Source organism: Schistocerca gregaria, chromosome X (genome assembly GCF_023897955.1).
Source record: "Schistocerca gregaria isolate iqSchGreg1 chromosome X, iqSchGreg1.2, whole genome shotgun sequence".
In the NCBI taxonomy this organism is placed as follows: domain Eukaryota; kingdom Metazoa; phylum Arthropoda; class Insecta; order Orthoptera; family Acrididae; genus Schistocerca; species Schistocerca gregaria.
This window is the reverse complement of record NC_064931.1, coordinates 371,019,355-371,025,354: the sequence shown is the minus strand read 5'-3', so window position 1 is coordinate 371,025,354 and position 6,000 is coordinate 371,019,355. Positions and strand designations below refer to the sequence as shown.

Below are 6,000 nucleotides of genomic sequence, written 5' to 3'. Positions count from 1 at the left end.
GAGAGACATTGGGAAAAAAGCCACACTGATTAACAGGGAGGGGTTGGTACATTTCTAGATGGAAGCCTGTGGGGAGAATTGTGTTGGTTGCAGTCGTGACTAGAAAAGGAGGTGGAAGCACGAGGGGGAGTAGGCAGAGGTGGACATTCTTTTGGATATCGACAGGTAATGCACTTTTGTTCGGGGGAAATGCTATGATTTTTGTGGAATACTTGTTTTATGTCGTATGCTGTATTTGGTGTTGCTGATACGAGTCCAAGGAGCGGAAGCGGGGATCCAAGCGTGGTACACTGATTTCTGCACGTTCATGGATTGTAGGGGATAAGGTGCAGTCGAAATCGTTATACGAATCATATGGATAAATCTGAAACTTACAGAGTAAATAAATTTGAATATAATCGTTTCGTTTAACTGACAAGTGTTTAGACCACATATCGAGTTTCTTCTTTCATTTTCTTTCTGTCACAACGGGCGAATTGTGCTAATAGTCGTGGCTCGAGGTCCATATATTCGTAGCACAATCGATGTTTGTAGAAGCAAGTTTGTTAAGCATGCCACTAGGTGTATAGCGGCATTTACGGTAATTAGCGACGCTGGCGGGAAGTGTTTACAAGAGCAGAGTGCGCTGGCAGCAGGCAGGCTGCTTAGTCAGAATCTGGCAGTTGGTTGTGGTTCGACTAACTACGCCGTCCCAGCTCGTCGTGTTTACGCGTCGTCGGAGTGAAGTAAGCTGTAACCTTTGTTTCAGGAACATGTACCACGTGGCAACTGTTGCGTAACTCCTTCTTAGGCAGTTATAGGCTCATTTGGGAACTATCCTGAAAATTTTCCTTTTCCGAATGAATTGAAAGAAATCAGGTTTTGACCTTCCCGTTAGCTGTTTCATGAATTCAATGATTAATGAAGATAACGTCATAATACAAACGTAAATATCATTGTGTGAGACGAATCCTTAGGGTAGTTATCGTAACTTGATAAATGTTCACAGCACTGGAGCATAACTGCCGCGTAACTGTATAGAGAATGTGGACGACTAAACAGTGACTATGAATACACACTGTTCATGGAACGATAAGGTCCTTTTTACTCATTTTTAGTTGTATTTTCGTCAGCTCGAGAATTGTATTACTGCCCACACTAGACAATAAAGTGTATTCATAAAGTAGCTTTTTAGCGTTCCAAAAATAAATTGGAGCTTGCAACACTATGTGAAATATTCCCTAAGAGATGGAACAGATAATTATTGGTAGGATTTAAGTTCAGGAAGTGTATATAGCTGTTTTTAATTACAGCCTTGCCTGATTGACGAGTTCATTTTACTTCCTGCGAAGGAGGTGCTGGTAGAAGCCGCTAGATCTGCGCCCCATAAGAGATAAGTAGACATTATTTCCTCTTACGTTCGTAAAGTTTTCGTCGTTAGGCTCATCATATTATACTTTGCTGTTCATATGCACTGTTCAGTTAGTGTGCGAAATAGCTTGGCTGTGGCATGCGTGTGGCCCAAATACACGTGAGACCTGTCGCGTGAAGTTTAAGGTATTAACGGAGTCTCTCGTTCGTTCGCTCGCATGACATGCATATTGTGGTTAGTGATGTCGTCAATGTTCTTCGTTCTTTCGTGCTGGACAGTAACCGTACTTTCGCTTGAGCACACTAAATGTATTTTGACGGATATAACGTGTAATGCCACTGACAGAGCGGGGTGGCGCAGTGGTTAGACACTGGACACGCATTCGGGAGGACGACGGTTCAATCCCGCGTCCGACCATCCTGATTTATGTTTTCCGTGATTTCCCTAAATCACTCCAGGCAAATGCCGGGATAGTTCCTCTGAAAGGGCACGGCCGAATTCCTTCCCCATCCTTCCCTAATCCGATGAGACCGATGACCACGCTGTCTGGTCTTCTTCCCCGAACAACCAACCAACCAATGCCACTGAAAATGTATGTAATGCCAGATACTAGATACTAGATCGGAAAAACTAAATCTGCAGGGGCTACATCGAAAATTAGTATTTGGCGTCTTCAACCTGTGTTCTGGTGGTTAGGCGTTAAATGGTGAAAGGGATGTTAATATCAGGAAAGCAAATAGGACGTAATTATGACAAAGTTCATAGAAATAAAAATCTTTCACCATAAGTCCTTGGATTTATTTAGTCTTAAGTCTTTGATGTTCACGAAATACGGGACTGACGGATTGCAATGCTAAGTTTGTTTGCCCCTGCACGTATGATGGTTTATATACTTTTACAAGAGGTAGCGACTGAAAAAAGTAAATCCCGGAGGTTTATTGGGTGTATTTTGAAGTGATGGTTGGCTTGAAGCTGATACATCTGTTGACCAGAGGTAGTGTGCAGTGGCAGCCTACATATGCAGTAACTGCACACTAGCACATGTCATCTGCATAACTATATAAATTCAGTTTGGTGGTTCTGTTTGTCGCTACTACGTACAAAGAGGGATTGTCTTCTAGACAGTTTTATCAATTGTTGAGGCCTTTAAATATAACTTCGATTTTTGTCGGCTATTTGCAGCGCTTATTTAACAAATGAACGCGAGCAGCGTAATCCCTCTTTGACCACCTTGACTGTCGTGATGTAGTGATAGACCGTTGAGGAAATCGTCGGCATTGTGCGGAGTTCCTGGACAAAACAAATGACTGGTTAAAAAAATAATATACCCTGTTTCTGATTATAACGTGCGGGAAAATCACGTAGTATTCTCGTCGAATGTTTAAAGCTGATTTGTTTGTACATCTTTAACGCAAATAAATTGGTGACAAGATCAGAATTTCTGGCATGCGGCAACTATTTAATGTTCTGAAGATTGCTGTTGCAGGAAGCAGCCAAATAATTGGAACAGTATGTCACGAATTGTGAAATACTGATAGTAGAAAAATTTTACTAAGACACAAAGCCTTTATCAATGGAATCTGCATTTATAGGACACTGGATCTTGCGAACATGGTAATTGTCTTGTTGAGAGCAATACTGCGTGCCACAACATGCTTATCTTAGCAGTTTCCACAGGTTGCAGCCCGTAATTAATAAGACCGGATGTCATAAACACTATTTTCGGGCATGAATAGTTGAAACGAAATAAACCTGACTTGATACAGATGCTCGAAAGGTCTATGTTGTATTCGAACCAGTTATTAACGTCGGATGTAATCTGATTAGAAAGAACTGCGATATGATGCTTTAATCAATATGAGCACGCAGTCCTACCTCCGAATTGAACCCGTGAACCAACTTTCTAAGCAGGCAAACAAGAGTTTTGAAAATTATTTTCATGCAGGGTGAATCTTGAGACTAAAATTTCGTGAGCGGTTGCAGGTATTGAAACATGGGCTACGACGAATAAGTCAGGTGACAGGTAATTCAGTTTGAGATAAAGAATAATTTTAACCGATACATTGAAGCAAGTTTAACTCTAATTGGCATTAGAAAGCTCTCAAGACTAAGTGACGTAATGCTTGTTAACTATGGCACTCGAATATATTAAGAGCACGGCTGCCGGAATAATCTTTTACTGTCAGAACACCTTCAATGGAAACCATTGGCTGCTGGGTAGGCCGGAAGGAAAAATAGCTTGTCGGGCCCCCTATTTCTCATAATTTCTTTGCGGCTGAACTTAAACATGGTCTACCATAAAGCTCCAGTAGTGTCAGTTGACGTATGCCGTCGAATCCTTGCTACATGTACCGCTGACTGTTCCACTGACACGTTCATCTCTCTAGATTGGCTGTTCGAAATATGCATTGCAAACGATGGGAAGCAGTTTGAGCACATGTTTAAGTGAAACATAAAACTGTTTAGTGTTTATTTTGCAGCTGACTGATAGTCACGCAATCATTGTGGCCTGTTTAGTTACCTTGTCAATCTCATCTAATTACCGTATTGAATAGTATCTATAGTCAGTTGTCAAAGGCCTATTGCAAAATTCCCCAAGCCCCTAAAGAAGCCATCGTCGTCAAGTGGCAGAGACAAATCAATTTTTGCGTCAACGCAGAATTATCTTCTTGGAAGGAACTTCCTTTAAAGTGGACGTATGTGGTTTTCTCTAGTGACAAGCAGCTGAAAGCAATGAATTTGGCTAAAATGGAAAAACTGAAGAGATACTTTGCTTAAACATGACGCGCACATTTTCATGAGCTCTTAAAATTTAAGTTCCATACACACAACTAAGTTGATCCTGTATGTCATACAAATGCTATGTTAGGGCACGGAGGAATGTTCTTTGTTGCTTAGACATCAATGGAATGCCCCTTGTATACACCACAATCTCGGTTTCCGGCTATCTTAGCGCCTCAATTTTACGATGTCTGATAACGGTGCAAAGATTTTCAAGGCCAGAGTTAACGAAAGGTCACAGTACTTACCTTTAAGACATTTAGAATGCCGTTAAAAGTATTATTCTGTTAGAAAAATGCTATAGAAATGAATTGTTAGTTACGTAAAGAATTCTTGGGACTCAGTCCTCGGCCGCGTGCTATTTGCCGAAAACTTAGTTTCTAATTGAGTTTTAGTGAATACCTTCGCGCTCTCCCTGTATATTGGTTATTTCATAACGTTTTTAAATTTTGTTACAACTGAAATTTGTGGCTTTCTTGATAGTAAACATGTCTGCCAACCGGTGCCGTTTCAAGTTTTGTCAGAAAACGTCCACGTAATGCTACGTCCCAAATCTTAGAATAGAACATATGTATGGCCATGAAAACAAGCTCACACACTTGAGCTTTAATACAGAAAGTAGGCAAGCTTGTAATGTTGCTAAGTATAAAATGAGCCTTCCGTCGGAAACCTTAAATTTTCTGGTCACCTTGTCCCGGTAACTCTTTGAACTGACTGGTCACCGTTTGCGTCAGCTTGAAGCATTCATGTATAGGTTGAATGATAGCCGCAATGGGTAAGTCTCCGAGCTTTATAGACTCGGACTGAAAAACCAAGTGGCGAGTTTGAGTACAGATGTAACTTGCCATACAATCTCAAAAGGTTTTCAGAGCGATATGTAGCAGTGAGGATTCAGCTCGCCCACAAGATACAAATTGCTAACATCCTGCTTTATTATACTCCAGTTTGTTGTTTCAAATGGCCACTCTTAACATGAAAAAAATGTTAAAGTAGCATCCTTCTGCGGATTTTCGTGTCGCTTGTGATAGTGTTCTTCGGCCCAGTTAGTTTTTCAGACTGATAATTGCAGATGTCATGTATGACATACGGTATACGTAAGATACCGCCACGTAATGAAGGCAGGCTCAAATGAGGCAATTAAAAGCTGTGTAAGCTCTGCGCTGCTGAAACATAGCTATTTTATAACGTCTGTTTTACGATCTTACCGCCAATTCTTAAAAACGTACTGTTCCCCCTCAAAATCTCATCCTCGTAGTCTTGGAGGTATACGCGTCCTAGGATTGAACCATCACAATCTGAATGGGTCGTCCTGTGATCACATTACTCGAAAATTCAGCATATTTAGCTTTATTTTTTAAATAGGTTCGTTCTTTCTCCAATGACTTTCCTTCATGGCTGCAACAAATTTTTACCAAATTATTTAGTGTTTTCAGATGCATATGGTTGTACGACTAACTTACATAAGTTCGTTTTCCTATAGATAGTCCTGCTCTTTAACTTGAGTATGGAATGCGTTTTGTGTTGGGAATGGCACACGACTGTTGCTTTTTACTTGCTGTAATTAAAAATTTATTAAGGGGTCAATGACACAGGATCTGTCAAGGTAACAAAATGCAAATACACACACAACTCAAAACATCTTTTGAGGGCAAGACAAGTAGCCTATGAGAATAAGATAGGTGATAGGCTGCGGCCTTGATTAAGGAACGATCTGGGCATTTGCCTTAGCGATCTAGGAAAACCACGGAGAAGCAAAATCAGGTCAACCATGCAGAGCAGCTCAATCCTACCGGATACGAGGCCAGTCTTCGGTAGTTATCAATTGTATAATGTTCTTTGATTTACGCACTTTGTTTCAGGTAACTTGC

General features: G+C 40.8%; 1 protein-coding gene across 1 annotated transcript in view; it reads left to right on the top strand.

Moving 5' to 3' along the window:
* Positions 1–603: 603 nt before the first annotated feature.
* The window catches only part of LOC126298374 (uncharacterized), a gene marked incomplete in the record, with an annotated part of 141,431 nt that continues 136,034 nt past the window's right edge, over positions 604–6,000 (top strand). The window contains 1 exon segment of the mRNA XM_049989680.1: positions 604–725.